Source organism: Callorhinus ursinus, unplaced genomic scaffold (genome assembly GCF_003265705.2).
Source record: "Callorhinus ursinus isolate GAN/ISIS: 27379988/994484 unplaced genomic scaffold, GSC_fseal_2.0 scaffold8, whole genome shotgun sequence".
In the NCBI taxonomy this organism is placed as follows: domain Eukaryota; kingdom Metazoa; phylum Chordata; class Mammalia; order Carnivora; family Otariidae; genus Callorhinus; species Callorhinus ursinus.
Window position 1 is genome coordinate 51490769 of NW_027397070.1, and position 20851 is coordinate 51511619.

Here is a 20851-nt window from a genome sequence, read left to right on the forward strand (position 1 = left end):
TGAGATTAAGAATTCCTCATATCAGTGAGGAATTCTTAATCTCAGGAAACAAACTGAGTGTTGCTGGAGTGGTGGGGGGTGGGAGGGATAGGGTGGCTGGGTGATAGACATTGGGGAGGGTATGCGCTATGGTGAGCGCTGTGAATTGTGCAAGACTGTTGAATCACAGATCTGTACTTCTGAAACAAATAATGCAACATATGTTAAGAAAAAAGAAAAAGAAGAAGATAGCAAGAGGGGAAGAATGAAGGAGAGTAAGTCAGAGGCGGAGACAAACCATGAGAGATGACGGACTCTGAAAAACAAACTGAGGGTTCTAGAGGGGAGGAGGGTAGGGGGATGGGTTAGCCTGGTGATGGGTATTAAAGAGGACACATTCTGCATGGAGCACTGGGTGTTATGCACAAACAATGAATCATGGAACACTACATCAAAAACTAATGATCTAATATATGGTGATTAACATAACAATAAAAAATTTAAAAAAAAAAAGGGCATCAGCCTTCAGTAGAGGCAAATTTATGTGCCTTTCAACTCAGGATCATCCCCTAGAATGACATCTGTGGTTCAACAAGGTGTTTGGGATGGTGCTGCTACTATTAACATCAGGCCCGTCATTATCCCAGTTTACTAGAAATACAGCTAGCTAACCAAAGGCAGTATAGGGTGATGGAGACTGATTGCCTAAGCTCCAAATCTGGCTTCACCACTTATTAGCTGTATAACCCTGGGCTAAGCACTCTGAGCCCATTTTCTCATCTATAAAATGGGGATGGTGATAATAATAATAATAGTACTTAATTCATAGAGTTGTGAGGATTAAATGAACTCACATATGTAAAGCACTTGCCATAGCACCTAGCACAGAAAAAGTGCTGCTTAAGTGACATTTGTTATTGTCACCAGCTAGACCCCAAGACCTGACCTTTCCTGCCCACCTACTAGTATTCACTGACTTTTGTCCCCCATTTTTCCTGAAGCTCTTTTTTCCAGCTTATCTCTTAGCTCAGGCCAATGGAAACTGAAACCACCCCTCAAGTGATAGTGTCTGCCCTGACAAGACCTCCAGCCAGTCCAGACCACCCAAACCAGTTAGAATGTAACCCCCTGACTCGTGTCTGCACAGATGGACCATTAGAGTGACCTCTAGAATGACAGACAACTATCTTTACCTCATTTTAATACTAAAATCTCCACCCAAGGAGGGGCACAAGCCTCATTTACCTAACATATAATGTATGTAAAGGCATGTTTCCTTAAGGCACATGCATGGCCTTATGCCCATCTCTACATAGATGACAAGGCTTCTCTGTCTAAAAATTCATCCTAACCCTAAATAAAAAGAACCCATTCACTCTTGCTTGGGGAGTCATGGCTTTGGAAGTTCTTCCCCGTGATCTCCTTATATTTGCCGCAAACAATGTTTACTTTGTGTGACCACTCCACCTGGTGTATCCGTGACTCATCAAGGAGTGAATGAACTCATGTTGGTTGGGTTACATCATTACCAATAGTTATGAAGGCATTCATCATAAGGTGTTTCTTAAAAAAAAAGATGCATATATTCATTTGTAACCATTGTTTATAAATCAACTGGGCTTTTAAGGTGGAGAATCCAAAACAAAGAGACATGTTCTTTCACCTCCCTACTGTAATATGTAATGCTTGTGATTGCCAGATGCTTCATGACCACTTTGGTGCTTCTGTCCCTACATGAGAAGTAGGAAAGCCCGGGTAAAATGGGGCTCTGTTCCATCTGGAGTCTGGTGGAAAGTGTACCCTCACAGCACCACTTCTGAAAACACAGTGGCTGGCAGGATCTGAAAGCTACCCAGCAACCTTCTGAAACTGTTTCTGGTGCTTATGAAACCAACAGCCACCAATAAGTATCAGAAACAAACCTTAGAGACCATATCAGACTGAATACTTCACTAAGGGGACAATTCATCAAGAAGATTCTAACTAGATTCTAGACAAATTACATGAATAATATTCTAAGTGGCCTCCATACCCAATCCCTGCAAGAGAGAATGCAGAACTGAGGTGGGGAAGGGCTTTCCTGATCCTACTACTATACCGAAGAAATGCAAAGGCTTTGCATCCATTGGTTATTTAAATGGTTATTTAAATATCTCAAACTCTACAAATGCAACTTCCTATTTGGAATGTTGACCCTGCAGCCAGAATTGCACCTATCTTGGGATTTTGTATATATATTTCTAGTTGATGGTGTATGAGTAGAGTAGGTGCATATTTTTGCATTTTTAAAATATTTTCTAATAAAAAAGTATTTTAGAAGGGCTGAAATGAAATTACATTTACAAAACTATTGAAAAATGAAAATTAAAATGAAATTACAATGACAAAACTATTACATGAAATGTACCCATCAGTTAGAAGATGCTTTACAATTCCAAGAATAATAACATACAGGGTAGGGTTGGGGGTGGGGAGTGAGTAGTCTGATGTACAGTCAAGAAGCACAGTGCTTGTGGACTGCCTCAAACAGCATCAACCACGAACAGAGTAGTACCTACAATTTTTCTTTTTTTTAAAGCTTTTTAAAAATCACACTTGGGGTTTTCTTAGAGAAAGGTACCCTTGGCTCATTTTTCCTGGTGCCTTTATGTCAGGAAGCTTCCTTCAAACATGTCTAAGGAATGAATGAGTTCCTTTCATGGTTTATTTGGAAATCTGATACAAATTATGGCAGAACGATTGAGTCAAAAAAAAAATCATGAGAATATACGTATTACAATATCTAGTCCAAACTAAAAACAGGTTGGAAAAGATAAGCTGAAAAATGCCCAAGGATTCAATTCCTTGTGTAACTCATTTGTTGATTTTACTTTTTTTTTTTAAGATTTTTATTTATTTACTTGAGAGAGAGAGCACAAGCAGGGGGAGCTACAGAGGGAGAGCCTGAAAGAGAAGCAGACGCCCTACAGAGCATGGAGCCCACTGTGGGGCTCAATCCCAGGACCCTGGGATCATGACCTGAGCTGAAGGCAGACACTTAACTGACTGAGCCACCCAGGCACCCCTCATTTGTTGATTTTATTTTTATTTTTTTTAAAGATTTTATTTATTTATTTATTTGACAGGGAGAGAGACAGCGAGAGAGGGAACACAAGTAGGGGGAGACGGAGAGGGAGAATCAGGCTTCCTGCCGAGCAGGGAGCCCGATGCAGGGCTCGATCCCAGGACCCTGGGATCATGACCTGAGCCGAAGGCAGACGCTTAACAACTGAGCCACCCAGGCACCCCCATTTGTTGATTTTAAATGAGAAAACATTTCTTTAAAAATCTACAATCTTAACATTTTATATTACTTATTTAGACTACAAAGGAATGGGAATTTATAAACTTTGGGAAACTTATATAAGTTATATTATAAACTTTGGAACTATAGACAAAATTAAGGAAAAATTTTAAGTCTTCTATAATATGTCTACCTAGATAACTGCTAACCTTTTGACATGCATGCTTATATTTTTCATGGATATATTTATATAAACTTAAAATTGGAATTATCTTTATATATTGTTTTATAAGACTTTCACTTAATTAACACTTACCTAAATTATTACTCTTCTAAATTATCATTTTTAATAACTACATAGAATTTCCTTTTATGGTTATACTCTAAATTATTCAATCAATACATCCTTGTTGGTCATTTTTTTTTTTTTAAGATTTTATTTGACAGAGAGAGACACAGCGAGAAAGGGAACACAAGCAGGGAGAGTGGGAGAGGGAGAAGCAGGCTTCCCCACTGAGCAGGGAGCCCGATGCGGGGCTCGATCCCAGGACCCTGGGATCATGACCTGAGCTCAAGGCAGACGCTTAACGACTGAGCCACCCAGGCGCCCCTATCCTTGTTGGTCATTTCAATTGCTTGCAATTATAGTAATACTGCAATAAGCATCCTTGACATAATTTTGGGAATATATCAGATTATTTCTTTATACTAAGTACATGGAAGAAGAATTATTAGGTTGAAGAATATAATCATTTTTCCTTTAAATTTTTTTATTGTTATGTTAATCACCATGCATTACATCATTAGTGTTTGATGTAGTGTTCCATGATTCATTGTTTGTGCGTAACACCCAGTGCTCCATGCAGAACGTGCCCTCCTTAATACCCATCACCAGGCTGACCCATCCCCCCACCCCCTCCCCTCTAGAACCCTCAGTTTGTCTTTCAGAAGGAATAGAATCATTTTTAAGACATGTGATATATATGGTAACTTGTGCCATGAAAGTGTACCAATTTGCCTTTCCACTAAGAGTATAATCTACATTGATTAAAAAACAAACTACAAACCCTGAAGTTAAAGCTACATAACAATTTCTGCTTCCAGCAGAACCAACCAAGATGGCAAAAACAAAAAGTTGTAAGTAAAAGTAACAAGCATAGGTTTTCTTAAATTAGTTAGTATAAAACTTTGATACATTCATTTAGGCACTCATTTTAATACTCTCTAAACTTAAAAAAAAGAAATCTCATCTAGTCTTTTAAATACATGGTGTAGAATGACTCGGAAAGGCTTTGAAGTGAGAGAGAAGTGGGTTCAAGTCCTAGTTCTCCATTCAAAAAGTGTGGGTTATGGAACTCTGTGAGGTTAAATTCATTCCTATGTAAAATGCGTAGGCAAACTTCTCAGGACTGTTGGGAAGACGGCAGGCCGTGATGAATGGAAGCTGCCTAGCATAATGCTTAATTCTTAGCAGGTTTTCACTCCTAGAGAATCCTCCATCTCTTTTAAACATGTTCTATTCGTGGTATTTTTTTGATACCATGGGAATATGCTGGTAAGTTGTTGAAATGAATCTAAAAACTTTTGTGCCCATTCGTTTGTTAATTGGCTTTCTTTCAGTAGGCAATATCAAGAGAGAGGCCATAAATCCTGACCTAAATATTTAAGAGAAAGTTTTATTCATTGTTTTTAAAATTAAATTTACCAATTCAAACCAGAAAAATGCAGCAAATGCCAATTGTGTTATCTAGACTCTTTCTCCGTTACATCTCTGTGGTTACGAAGGCCTTTTCCTCAAGGAATCTGCCCACTAAACAGCCATTTTGGTCTCTTTTTCCTCGTTATTTTCATATATTTTCCACAACTTCTCTAATGATTAATCTTTCCCATAAAGCCTGTGCATCCTGAGTTCTTCCTTTCTGCTCCATTTTGTGATTTAAATTCTATCAGGCAGGAGGGGTGGAGGGCCAAAAAGTTTATAATGAGAGACACTGAAGAATAAAGTGGTAGAGACTTGTCTAATACACTGATGAATAGCTAACATAATTGACTCAAACATATGAACAAAAGAAAGTCATGATAACTAAAAATGTGTGGGCATTAAAATATGTCATAAACAAGGGATTAGCCCAATGAGTCACAGAACCATGCTGTCTGAATATGAGAATATGGATCAAGAGAGGAAAATAGATGAATTTCCACCTTTTGTTCCAGAAATTTTATTTTTTTCATTGTGAATAAGTTAAACTTTAATATGTTTAAAATTCTAATACTGAGAGTGAGTGTATGTGTTGACGCATGTCATCTTGTCGGCATTCAATGTTCACTGCAAAGTTACACTTGGGAAGAATCAGCATCCCATTCAAGAAAGCTACAATTGACCAAATGTTCAAACTGGCCTCTGTAATGGCACAAAGATGAGTGCATTTCAAAGGAGGATGCTTGTCCTTTTTTTATTTTTTAAAGATTTTATTTATTTATTCATGAGAGACAGAGAGAGAGAGAGAGAGAGAGAGAAGCAGAGGGAGAAGCAGGCTCCCCACTGAGCAGGGAGCCCTAGGATGCTTGTCCTTTAGGTTTATATAAAAGAAGGGATTTTTAAAAGGAAATTATTAAATTGTTGCTATAAACTGAATGTTTTTGCCCCTTCCCCCATTTATATGTTGAAGCCTAATCCCCAATGAGATCATATTGGGAAGTGAGGCCTTTAGGAAATAATTAGGTGTAGATAAGGTCATGGGGGTGGAGCTTTCATGATGGGATTGGTGTCCTATGAGTACAAAAAGAGTGCAGAGCGAGAAAACAGCCAGGAACAACATCTATGAGCCAGGAAGTGGGTCCTTGCCAGACATTGAATTGATTGGTGTCTTGATCTTAGACTTCTCAACCTCTAGCACTGTGAGAAACGTCTGTTGTTTAAGCCACCCAGTCTATGGTATTTTTGTGATAGCAGACTCAACTGATTAAGACAGTTGTCAATATTGGTGAAGTTTGCCAGAGTACTTCAATAAAGAAAAGAAAAAATAATAGGGTAAGATATTTACTCTATGTGATTATTAGAAAATGGAAACAGGTAACATAACATTTTCCCAGCGAAGTTTGTTTTAGTTTTTTATATTATAAACCAGATCATAGACTTGCCAAACCTCACAGAGGTTTTGAAGGTAAAAGTAGAGGCCATACCATAACCCAGGACCCAATATTATATCTCTATTGTTAGCAACACATCCAGATAGTCTACTAAAAAAAAATAAAATAAAATCTATTGCCCCCATATTTGAATGTCCATTTTTCTCAATTCTCAACTATAATTTAGTGCCAGAAGTTACCCAAAGATGCAATTTATATAAATGATTAAAATCAAGATAATATTCACTGAGATGGTCACCCATCCCAAATGTTTAATCTTGAATAGAAAACATAAACCTTGTATCTGTGTGTAGTAGACATCACTGGTGTTACCCTCTTTTTTTGCTATGAGAACCCTCCTTTTATTCTTCTAGGAAAAGAAATGTGTCCAGAGAATATAAGAACCTCCTCAGACATTATTGTTCCAAATTAGTCATACCAATTTCATTTCATTTTACCAGTAATTATTTAGGAGTAGACATCTGAACTAATTCTAGCCAATGAAACAAGAGGAGTGACCTAAAAACAAAACCATCACACCAAGGGTGGCAGGATGGAAAAGTAAAGCTCTATGTCAGTGCACACATGCTTCTAATACTGAATGAATCCTAAAATTCACTGTCTTAAAATTTCTTGTGTAATGATACAATGCATGTTTTCATTTGTTCTTTAAACTACTTTTAATTAAATATCTTGTTACTTGCAGCTGAAGTTATCATAAGTTATAATTGGTGAGACATTAGACATTACTTCCAGAAATGGTCATAAACTGCCCATCTACTTAGCCTCTGGCTAAGGCCTAGTCCCTTTCTATATCATTGTGTCTTTGCCCATTATGTTCTTTCCATCTAGAGTGCCCTTCCTCTCTTTCTTCCCTGAGCAAATGGCACAATATCCCTTTGTAATGATATCCTACATTCCCCTGCAAGAATAAAATTACTCCATTACCTCTGTTTCTGTATAATTTAGCCATTGTAATTATTATTGCTGTTATCGTACAATTACCAAACAATATATTTATACTCTGTGCCATGTATTACATCTTGTAGTAGATTGTTCTATTTGTTCATGAATATTTATCTGCCTCTCACTCATGCCATGCGCCTAGAAGGCAGAGCACTCTTCCTTATCTATTGACTTTGGGCTTGGCCATGTATACCATGATGTGTAATTGGATACAGGTGGAGAAGGAAGGTAAGATGTATTAGAATTCTCCAAAGAAACAAACAGGATGGATGGATGGGTGAATGGATGGATGGACTAAGAGATATTATAGGGAATTACGTCATGCAATTATGGAGACTAAGAAGCCCTGAGCTTTGCAGTTGGCAAGCTAGAGGCCCTAGAGAGCCAATGCATTACTCCAGCCTCCAAAAGCTTGAGAATTAGAAGATCCAATGGTATAAGCCCCAGTCCAAATGTTGGCAGGCTGGAAACCCAAGAAGAGCTGATGTTTCGGGTCAGAAAAGACGCAAGTCCAGCTCAAGCAGTCAGCCAGGAGGCGTTCCCTCTTACTCAGCCTTTTTGTTCTAGTCAAGTCTTCAACTGATTGGATTAGGTATGTCCACATTAGGGACAGCAGTCTACCAATTCAAATGTTAATCTCATCCAGAAACACCCTCACAGACACACTCAGAATAATATTTGACCAAATGTCTGGGCACTCTTTGGCCCAGTCAAACTGACACATTAAAATTACTCATCACACAGTATTCCCTCATGTAATGAATATACACTCTGTTAAATTCCTACTCTACGCTTGAAATAAATCTTCCTATCAACATCCTTCTAGTAACCAAATTTTCATCTTTCATCAAAGAATTTTAAAAATAAAGTGATCTTAGAAACTATGTTGTTCAACTGAATCATTTATACAGGTAAGAAAAATAAGGTTCACAGGTACTAAGTGACTTGCTCTAAGCAACATAATTTTACTGGTAAAGACAGAGGTAAGACTAGAGCCAAGGTCAAGAGCAAATGCTCTTTCCATTATACTACATGGTTCCACTTCTTCTCAGTACTTGATTGTGAATCCCAATCCCAGAACAAAAAAGAAATTAATAGACATACATATATGTCTTGCGAAGTGTTTATCTTTCTGCAGATTTATACACACAAGCATTTGTGAACACAGGGAGAGATAAAATCTTTATTATAGCTTCAAAGCAATAGTAAAAAACATTTTAGATATAAAAAACAAGATTCCCATAGATAAAAATGCATCCTTTGTAGTTTTTTATACATTAGAGGAAAATATAATAAAACACCCAATTTCTATTCCTGAATGGAGTATTTCAGAAGTTTAATTTTTCTTGCAAACATGCAAGTAACCCAATGATGTTCATATAAAAATGAGGGCAAAAGGTATTAAATTCATCAGCATATGACTTTTCTAGAATGTAAAGGTGGATCACAGTGAAAGACATCCATGATTCCAAATATTATTACTTACCAAGGAAAAATAAAGTCAAATTTTTCATGCCATCATTTACAAATGATTTCACTGAACTGTTCTTATATTATCACTTTCTGTTTTATGATTTTCCCTCAGAGAAATTAACTAAAAAATAATGTGTATGACTCAATATTCTTCAAATCTTAACACATTTCTTCTCTCATTGTTTCCCTAAACAATCCTGTTAGCAAAAAAAAATTGGTATTTGACCCACACCAACTGAATATAAATGGCACCAGCTCAGAGTGAATTTCAAAATGGCTGTCATCTTGTTTCCATGCCACAGAAAACATGATGTAACCACGAAAAAAGATAGGAATAAATGCCAGTAAATGCTTATATACTCTAGTTTAATTTTAGTACCCAGATACATAGATAGTTGAGGACGATTATTTCATGATCTCTTATGAACTGTTAATAAAAGTATATGAACAATAAAAAACCTCTCATAAACTGACTAAAATTCAATTGTTTATGTATCCATTCATCCATGTACTCAACAAGCATGTCTAGTTAAGCTAACAAAGGTCAGGTGCTAAGCCTGGTACTCTCAAATATTTTAGAAGCTGAATTCATAAAAGGTAATAACTTATTGGATAGGAGTAGAAAAAGAAGAATTATATGAATAAAATATGGCTCCTACATTTAAGGAGGGCACAGGGTTTGGGGAGGTCTAAGTAAATAACAGAGTCTAGGTATATTACAATACTCTTTGGAAGCAAGGTAAGAGGACAATTACCTGCCTGACAAAGATTCAGATGGCTACTCAGAGGAGATGACACTTGAGACCTATCTTTATCCAGCAATGAAGAAGGATGAGGTTATTATTGAGAGTGTGAAGAATATCAAAAGGCTTAGAGGTATAAAACAGCAATATAGTTTTTGTTGAACACTGAATAGTCCAAAAAGAAAGTAGCATGTGCAGGTATGAAAGATGGAACTAGAAAAGTAGGCCGGGGCTAATCTATATGCTATGCTGATACATTTAAATATAACCCTTCCCTACTGGGGTTAACACTGAAAGTTTTTACACTGAAATGTGACAAGATTAATCATGAGCTCTAAAAAACAGTAGGAGGAAGAATTAAAGAGAGACCTCAGTCAATGATAATAATTAGGCAAATATAACCCAACAAAAAAATGATGACCACCTGAAGTAAACAATGAAGGAGGGGGATTCAAATGTACAAGTGGATCCTAAGTACCCGCAAAGCCTATATTTGCAAATACTCCTACTTACTAAAAATTTTCTGTAACCCTTAACTCAATACGTGTGTCCCTTTCATAGTCATTTGTGGACTTGCACAAGTTGGGGAAAATATTGAGTCGCCCAAAGTGCATATTCTCAGCTGAGATCAAAGAAGGTGATGTTCTGCTTTCCTGTTTCAGTTTTCATACTGAAAACACATGTCCTTTTCAGAGTCTATGTAGTGCCCTGTTTTTCACAAATTTGTACTTTTTGTTGGTTATTTCGTGGCTTAAAATGGCCCCCAAGCACAGTGCTGTCTAGAGATCTTAAGTGCAAGATGATTGTAATATGCCTTATGGAGAAAATACCTGTGTTAGATAACTTCATTCAGGCATGAATTACAATGCTGTTTGCTGGCTGTTAACAAGTCAACAATATATCATAATTAAGGTGTCTTTAAACAAAAACTCATAAATAAGGTTATCCATTATTTAGTTGACAAAAATGTTGTTACCAGAGGCTCACAGGAAACTAGTCTTGTGTTTCCTTTAGGAGCAATAGTTCATATTCACTAATTCATTGTTCAAAGTGACTTTATAAAACATAACTACTGTGAATAATAAAGATTAATTTTATTTTAGACTTTATAAGATTCAGCTGTTGGCTAGATATGGAGGAGAAAGGAGAAGTCAAGAATAAATATTACTTACCTTGCTTGAGTATCTGAGAAGATGGTAATGCTATAACCAGCAACAGGCAGACAGGAGATGGTACCAATTTTAAGAACTGGAGCTGACTTAAATTTTGAATAGGTTAGATTTGAATATCTCGATATAAGAGACATACAGCCAGAGAAATTTAGAAAGCTTTGGGGCATAAGGGTGTGAGACTTAGGGGTGGTGATATAGACTAGAAAATCAGCAGCATGGAGATCAGGATTGTAGTCAAGGGAATGAATGGGGTCATGGTAGGAAAGATGTATAATAAGAGAAATGGGGCTGAGGAAGACGAATTCTCCTTGCAACAAAACAAAGAGAAGTCCAAAAGGGAGCTCATAAATAAGCAATAATTTAGAAAGACAGCCAGGGGAAAGGGAAGAATAAAAGCCAAAGAAAAGGAGACAGGCTAAGAGGTCCAATCCTCCAAAAGAGTCAAATGAGAGAGAGACTAGAAGAGACAATCCAATCTCAAAATTGGAAGATCTTTGGTGACATTAGTGAGAGAACTCCAGGAAAATGGTAGGAGAGAAGCCAGACTGAAATGGGAGGAGGAAGTAAGAAGGCTGACCCATCAGCAAAGGAGTAGAGACAATTTGTTCCTGCAAAGACTTTGGCAATAAAAGAGATATGAAATGTAGGCTTTCAGCTTGAGGACGAGGCAACTTACTGTAAAAAAAGAAGAGAGGAGTTCATGAGGTTTGCCTTCTGGGATCATCTGGAAGTTTTAAGTAAGATAAATGTATTCCTTTACCAATGGTATCTGAAAACTGGATTTAAATTATTACGTCGATTCCATTTTTTTTTAATTGCTACCATTTACCTGAAGCTTAAATTGCCATTTATCACTCATTCACTCAGCAAACGTTATGGGAACCCACCATGTGCCCAACATTATTCTAGACACTGGGGATATAGTCGTGAAAAAAAAAAAAAAAGACAAAATTCCCTGTCCCTGTGAAGATTATATTCTAGCATACCATATCTTCTAGGAAGAGAAATGGCATTCTCCAAGTATAACATAAGCCAATGGATAATATATGGAAATCAGAAAATTACATACAGAGAGTGAAATAAAGAATAAAGAGCAGATCTCCTAGAATTGTGTTAAGGATAGGAAGGAGTTTCAAAAAAATCACAGTAAAGAATGACCTTACTAACCAATAAAAATAGCAACTGAAGATCACTTCTGGCAGTTTTGTGGTGAATGGAATGGCAGGGAACGTTGGAACTCTACTTGCTTATTTAAAAACTATAAAGTGTAATTTTTCAACTGGCACACAAGCCTTTTGAAGTACCAACTAAGTATTATATTCCTTTGGCAAACCCCCAATAACCCTAGCATAGGGATGAACCCATCTAATTTAATACCTCAAGGGCATCCTTATATGCCCCTCAAGGATAACTAAATAAGAAGAGCTATGATGGCTCTTCTTTCAAAATCAGAGAGATTCAGCCATCCTAGAGTGGTGTGGATCTGGGGCTGAATTCTAGTATAAACATGAAAATGCATCTTCAGCCTTTAAATTGCTTATCCCTTAAGTGACAGCTGAGGACAGACACAAGACTGACAGACCTGAATGGATTTTGTAACATGTTTGAGTATCTAGAAATATATTATTAATAGTATAATACTTTTTTGCAGTTATAGCAATGTATAATGCTGGTTCATTGATTTGTAGAAACTGTGTGCAAATGTTATCAATCTATATAAATAATCTGATATACAAATAATTGCTTTGTTTGGATGTAATCTTAATCTTGGGAATCCCTGAAGATCAGAGTATTACAAAAACACTTTATTAGTTAATTCATAATCTACTCAGTTTGAATTTGTGATAGATCAGAAAAAGGCTAAAAGAAAAATGGTATATTAATGAAATAGCAAATATATATGGTACTGCAAAGTTTATGTTTAACTGACTAGAAAAATTTTGAGTACCTAATTTTTTATCAATCCTTAAGTAATATATTATGAATTCTCATCCGTTCACTTTTTAGGAATTTAGCAAATTCCTCAATGGCCTCTGACAAACACTTTAGTTACCAATTGGGGGGATTAAGTAGTACAAACTTCCAATTATAAAACAAGTAAGTCATAGAGATGAAAAGTACAGCATAGAGAATACAGTCAATAATACTGTAATATCTTTGGATGGTGACAGATTATGACTACCATTATCATGGTGAGCATTTCATAATGTTTATAATTGTTGAATCACTATGTTGCATACCTGAAATTAATGTCTTATATCAATGGACTTCAACTAAATATACATGTGACTCAAATTTAATATTTCTATGACTATGTCTCAATTAATCTGAGTTAGTAAGATTTAATGTCATTCCTGTTTAGCCGTTAGGTAAAAGGCCCAATTTTTCTACATATCCTGGATACTCCTAAATAATTAACTTTTATTAGTCAATATCAATAATTATATCCATTTGAAATCTCAGACTATTTTGATTTCTGTTCTCCATAAAAACAGGCTGCCCAAACTACTTACAACAGTAAAACACTTGTCAAAATATTTCAAAAGCATTAAGCCAGATTTTTAACTCTGCAGAGACAACTGTTTTAATTTATTCATACCAGGACACTGGAATCTTGATGCTACCAGTTGCCTTTTGAAGTGTTTGCCAAGAAAACAAAAGTAGAACCCAGACCAAAAATGTACTGTTTTATTTATGAATAAATGATGTGAAATAAGAATTTAGATGTAAGGTAAAAGAATAAAAGGAGTTTGTTGTTTTTTTAACCAGAGCATCAACTTAACCAAAAGCAGAGACATCTAGGTATGTATAATAGAGGCAATTAAGAAGTCATTTTAAAAATGATATGAATTTATATGGCTATCCTCCAGAAGAGCTAAAATAAAAAGATAGAAAAAAACAAAATTGGTGAGGCAAGTAAGGATGAAGAGCAAATCAGAATTCACATGCACTGCTCATGGTGTGTAAATGGATACAACCGCTTTGGAAAATTGCTTAACAATATCTACATACCTTATGGCTTAGCGATTCTACTCCCAGGTATAATACTCAACAGAAATGTACTGTATGTTCACACACACAAAAAAATACAGTACAATATTCATATAAGCACACTTCATAATTGCCCAAAACAAGATACTTCTCAAAAATACATCAATAGTGGAGTGAATCAATAAATTACAGGATATTTTCACAATGAAATACTATGTGACAATGAAAATAAACAATCTACAACTACAGGCAACTATATGGATGGTCTCTTACAAACAACACAGGTTAGTGAAAGAAGCCAGATACAAGAGTATATACTGTATTATTCCATTTGTATCCAGTAAAAAAAAAAAAAAAAGAGGGGAGAATCTAATCTATATTGTTAGAAGTTGAGATAGTGGTTAGTCATGGCAGGTGGTTAGAAAGAGCTACATGGGGGTTCCTGGTATGCCAGTATTGTTCTATTTCTTGATTTGAGTGTTGGTTACAAAAATTAAGTTCAAGTTTATTAAAATCCACCAAGCTATATAATTATGCTCTGTGTACATTTTTTAAAATAGACATTTTTTTAGAGCAGTTTTAGTTTCACAGCAAAATTGAGGGGAAGGTACAGAGATTTACCATACAATCCCTGACCCCACATATCCCCCTGCAGAGCCTCCCCTATTAATATCCCTCACCAGAGTGGCAAATTTGTTATAACTGATGAGCCTACATTGACATATCGTTGTTATCCCAAGTCCATACTTTACATTAGGGTTCACTTTTGGTTAAGAGGTCTCTGCCTTTTCGTGGCGCAACAGCTCATTTCTTTTCAGCAGTGAATACTATTCTTTGGTCTAGGTTTAATACAATTTATCCATTCACCTACTGAAGGACATCCTGGTTTCTTCTAAGTTTTGGCAATTAAGAATATAGGTACTCTATGCATCCGTGTCCTGGTTTTTGTGTGGATATAAGTTTTCAGCTCCTTTGAGTAAATACCAAAAAACATGGTTGCTGGATCATACGGCAAGAGTAGGTTTATCTTTATAAGAAATGGCCAAATTGTCTTTCATAGTGGCTGTACCACTTTGCATACACACCAGCAATGAAAGAGAGCTCTTGTTGATCCACATCCTTGCTAACATTTGGTGTCAGAGTTCTGGATTTTGACCATTCTAATAGGGGTGTAGTGATATCTCATTTTTGTTTTAATTTGCATGCCCCTAATGACATATGTTGTGGAGCATCTTTTCATATGCTATTTGTCATCTGTATTTCTTCTTTGGTGAGATGTCTTTCAAAGTCTTTGGCCCATTTTTTTAATTGAATTGTTCATTCTCTTATTCTTGAGTTTTAAGAGTTCTTTTTAGGGGCGCCTGGGTGACTCAGTTGGTAAAGTGTCTTCCTTTGGCTCAGGTCATGATCTCAGGGTCCTGGGATCTGGGATTGGGCTCCCTGCTCAGCAGGGAGTCTGTTTCTTGCTCTCCTTCTGCCATCCCACCCCTCTGCCCTGCTCAAGCTCTCTCTCTCTCTCAAATAAATGAACAAACTCTTTAAAAAAAAAGTAAGAGTTCTTCGTATATTGTGGTAACAGTCCTTTTCAAATATTTTTTCCCAGTTTGTAACACTGTTTTTGAATCTGTATACTTTTCAACATTTACATTGTATCATTATTTGTATTAAGAAGTTTACCTTTGTTATTGTGGCATATATACATAATGCAAAATTAACTGAATTTAACCATTTTTAAGTGTACAGTTCAGTGGCATTCAGTACATTCACATTGTTATGCAATCATCACCACTACCTATCTCCAGAACTTTTTCACCATCCCAAACAAATTCTCTCCATTAAACTGTAACTTTCCATTTCCCTCAGCCCCAAAAACTACTATTCTATCCCTATGAATTTGACTATTCTAGGTATCTCATATAATTGTAATCATTCCAAATTTGTCCTTTTGTGTCTGACTTACTTCACTTAGCTTAATGTTTTCAAGATTCATCCATCTTGTTGCATGTGTTAGAATTGTATAACTTTTTAAGGACTGAATAATATTTCATAGTATGTCATCATTTTAAAATGTCATATAAATGGTCATCACATTAAAGTCATGAAGCCAAACATCCTTGGCCAACTAGCTGATAATTTGTATAATACCATGAGCAATTTGGCCGGAATTATATGTAAATGATGTATGTGATCACTTCTGTAGCATTATCTGGGGGAACTGAGAGTGTCCCTTCCTCACCTGTGATACGTTATTTAAAATTCTACACAGGCTATTTCTAAACTCAAATATTCCTGGAAGAGAGTAACCTATTTTTTTTTAAGATTTTATTTATTTATTTATTTATTTGAGAGAGAGAATGAGAGAGAGAGAGAGCATGAGAGGGGGGAGGGTCAGAGGGAGAAGCAGACTCCCCGCCGAGCAGGGAGCCCGATGCGGGACTCGATCCCGGGACTCCAGGATCATGACCTGAGCCGAAGGCAGTCGCTTAACCAACTGAGCCACCCAGGCGCCCAGAGAGTAACTTATTAAGACAATAACATCTTAGGATGGTTTAGATATACTGCTTTCTTTTGTGACAGGAGAGATCTTAAGAGGGAAAGAAAGAAAACATTTCTTCTGTTTCAAGTACTCTGTGAAGTGTCATGTTATGCTCATATTAGCTCCATACAGCAGGACTGATAATGCTCCTCTTGGAAATGAGGAAGTAGAGACTCACGTTCAGCCACTGGGACCAGATGAACAACTGCTATATGGGAAACTGGATTTCATTTTCAGGTCCAATACTTTCTTACTACACCATGCTGCCTACCAGAAAGAGATAGGATTTATGAAAGAAGAAGTAAAAGAAAGAAAATACCAAGAATAACTCTATCTACTTCCTAATTTTGTCTAAAGCTGGCATAGGTTGTCATTTCAACTGGTCTATTTCACTAGAAGTTGCTTATCATGAAAAGACTAACATACACACATTAAAACTAATTTAAAATTGAGTCCATTCTGAACTTTCCCAATCAAAAAAAAAAAATATTTACTGAGGGAAAAAAAAAGAATCTGATTGATTCATTAGATTCCAGGGAAGTCCTCTGCCTCTAACCATTATGTCCACAGTGGCTCCCATGGATTCCTTTTTTCCCTATGGAAGAGAGGGGGGAAAAATGCCAGGCTTATGTTTGGTAAGTCATGTCACTGTTTGAAATCCTTATTCTTAGGAATTTCTTCCTTAGACATTAACAAAAATCTTCTTGCTTTAAAACTATTTTTCAGAGTAAATGGAGACTAGCTGGCCAGTATTTTTCAAGATTTTCTCCTAGAAGATTCTCAAAGAGCTCTCTTCCCCCAGGTGAGATAATGTTAATGACTTTCAACTTATCTCCTAAAATAATCAGAATTTTCTTAGACTTTAATAAGAAGTGTCAAGACTGAGAAAGAAACAGTTCATCTGCAGCTATTCAGCATCAGCCATGATCCATAAATGCCAAGTGCATCTGCTAACATCAAGCATAAACATGAAAGTAGTTTTATTAGTTGAGGCACATTAAACTGAAATAACCTAAACTGATATTTATTAAAACATGGGAAGACATAGCTATATCACCCAGATTTTAAAATGTATCTTACTATAGTGTTGTAATTTTATAGACTGAATTATATAGAGAGAGATACAGATAGAGATGGGATACAAGTGGAAATAGAAATGGAGATGAAGATTATGAAATTAGATTGCATAGATAAGACCTGAAAAAAAATCACAAAATCTATTGTTAAGATCTTTATAAAGCCCTAAAATCAACTGTAGAGGAATCACAAAAGTTCTCAACCCTGCAGAATAAAATAAAGTCTTTCATGTGTTTCTTTGAAATGTAAACAAATCACATGATATTGTTGTTGCTGTCTGTTACCCTACAGTACAGAAGTCAAGCAATATTAGATCATATATATAATAGTCCAAGAAAAACCACTTCTCCCTTTGACCTAGTTTCAAAAGCATTTTCCCCTGGCTTTGAAGATGAATAAGTATGCTTGTTAAAGTACTAGATCAGGCCATCCACTCTTAGTAATGGATTCTATTAATTATCAACTAGTCCCTATTAAAGTGATTTTAAAATTTACTTGGAAAAAATTCTTTATTGTATAATCCTTCTAATGTCTCTCTTTTTTTTTTATTAAATATTGCATATTGGTTGCTCAAGAGATTACTAGTTATGCTTAGCTTTTGATTATCCCTTTAATAGAAACAAAGTTGAACAATATTCCCAATGCTCTACAAGTATCATGATTAAGAATTAATTCTTAATTTTAATTAATTCAGTTAATTAAAAATAACCTCCCCTCTAAACCCCCTTAGTTATTCCATAAATGTTTAAATACTGGAACTACCATTTTCTTTAATAAGGTATTTCTACCAAACAGCCATTATTATCCATTGTATTTCTTAAGTATCACTATGCACGTTACATAAGCAAGCTTTATAGGAGGTAAATTTTTGCCCAGCAACAGCTAAAGGAAAAATGTTAGCCATAATCCTTAATTCTATTAAGACAGAAAATATTGGCAAAGAGATTGTGATCATTTCCTTTTCAAATTGGTTGGCATTTCCTAGCTCCAGATGCAATAAATGGTTCAGTAGTCCTCCCCTTTAATATACTTTAAGTTTATGTGCTAATTGAATAATACAAATTTTAAGATAAGAATACATTTGCAAATGTAGCATAACCCCATTTCTATTTGGTGATATATATAATTGGTTTTGGAAATGTTTAATTTACCAGTATCGAAAAGATTGTGCCTAAAAAAATCAAGTTGTTTATCCTCTCGGTAGTTTAATAATGATAATTTTTTAATTGAGTTTTATACATAGGCAGTCAATATTAACTATTACTATAAATCTGAATGTTTAGAAACTTATCAGATTATTTACAATTAAAATAAAAGAATACCTGAAGACTTGGTTGACTATTACAATTGCTTTCTTATGAAAGAGAAAACATTTATCAAAGTGCATCTTTCTTTTGGTATATCATTGTACTAATTGTGTTCTACAAAATATTTAGCAAAGAGGAATATTAAAACCAAGAAAAAAATTATCTTTTGGTTTAATAGGCAATGATGATTTCTACTAGACTCCTTCAGCCTGTTGCCATTCTACTACTATTACATGTTTTTGTGGGTAACAAACTTGCAACTCTGTGAAGAAAGGGTTTATGGATGAGAACACCTAAATTTTAGAGAAGTTATATTAAGTTGATTGAGGTCCCATTGCAAACAATGACAGAAACTTGATTTAACTTCAAGTGGATCTAATTCAAAAATTACATGGACCTTTTTTCATTATACCATTACATTATGCTTTTCTCTATAGCCAGCAGCAACTAATGCTATTCTCAATACCAGCATCACCATGCTCTTGCCTCCTAATCCCTTGAACTATATACATCTAAACCCTCACAACAAAATAATACGCATGTTCTCAGGCAATTTAAAGTAGAATTGGGGGTTCCAGGGAACAGAGCCTAACTTGAAGGTGACTTCAAATCTGGATATTTAAAAAGCTACAAAAAAGAAGCTTGTTCCGCATAATAGAAGCCTCCAAGAACAATAAATGCCAGGGTAAAAGAGACAGAGCAAAGCAGAGTGTAGCCCAGATGTTCTCAAATGCACGAGCTCTGTGCTATCTCTGTGTTGGGGGTACCCCTGTTATCTCACAGTTAGTTCTTCCTCTAAAGAATCCATCTACACCAAAGTACTCAGGAGCAGTGCCGATTTTACTAAAGATTTTGTAGGGAAGATGGAGGAGGAGATCTAAATAGCACATCTCTCCAAAGCCTTTAAAGGCCTCCATTAGATGTTTCTTTTCTTTTCCAAATCACTACCAAGACTTTTTTTTTTTTTTTTTTGCCTCATCTCTTTCTCCACATGCTAGCCAACCTTGCTTATTCCTCTCTTTCCACCCCAAATTCTCAGAATCTTCAAGCACATCTCCCTTCCGAATGCTGAAAATTTTAGCTCTGCCTCAGGGACTCCCTCCAAATTGCACTCAATCCCCTTGACATGCAGAAAAATAAAGGCCTTCTGATTTACATTCACTCATCCTCCATAAAGGCAATGAGAAATTACAGCATTTTCTGAAATAAACTTGGCTCTCCAGAATCAGTGTCCATAAAAATTTATCCAGAATCACGGTTCATGAACATTATGCGGACTGATGCTATTCTCTACATAAACTCTGCCTGTCTCCGTGTTCATTCTAGATGTCCTCACCTCAACCTCACTTTCACCCTCGCTTATTTCAAATCCTGAATCTCGAGTCTGACTTTGGCCAAAAATCAGAATGGGCCCTGCTTCCAAAGATGTTCACCAATAAAAATCAGCAACACCACATTTATTTAGCATTTCCTGTGCACTTGGCAGTCTGGCAAACACTTTAAAAATAAGCAATTTAAACCTCCCAAGAAGTCTATGAAGTAGATATCAATGTTCACATCTTCCCCTTGGCCTTTCCCTTGTATGAAACAAGACTTTCATCTTGGTGTTCACACATTAGTGATATAGAGACAGTTTGCTCGGTAAGCAGCCAGGACAGCACAGACAGGTAGGTAACAATTACTTAGTACTCACATCTTAATGATTTAATGGGACAAAGAAAGTATGCCATTTTTTAAATTTAATTCACTTAAGTTATGTAGTGCTAAATAACTTCTCAAATAGTGTCACCTACATAATCTTCTCCAATCTTCACAGTAACATTGAGAAGCAAATATTGTTATGATCCCATTTTCACAGACCAGGGAAGGAGACTCATAGATGTTAAGAAACCTACAGAAAAACCTATTAGCAAACGACAGATATAACAGCTGTCTTATAATCTCCCTCCAGACCTATGCACTTTGAATGCTATCATGACTCTACGTAACTATGTATATTAGCTATATAGGATAGTTAACTATATAACCATATAAACACACACATACACACAGAGTAGTATGTGTTGTAGGGGCCAAGGCTAAGATGGGTCACTTTGGCATGAACATTATTTTGAGCTGAAGGCAATGTAGACCCTGCAGGTTCAAGAAAAGCTTTTGCCCCTCCCTTAACTACAAAGAAGAATCTAAATTGGGCA

General features: G+C 35.9%; 1 long non-coding RNA gene across 2 annotated transcripts in view; it reads left to right on the top strand.

The window, feature by feature from the left end:
* The window catches only part of LOC141373292 (uncharacterized), a 130696-nt gene that overhangs the window by 45012 nt on the left and 64833 nt on the right, over window positions 1-20851 (top strand). For both annotated transcript variants that reach the window (XR_012379109.1, XR_012379110.1), the window contains exon 3: window positions 16999-17074. This is a non-coding gene — a long non-coding RNA (uncharacterized lncRNA). The remainder of the gene's footprint in view (window positions 1-16998; window positions 17075-20851) is intronic.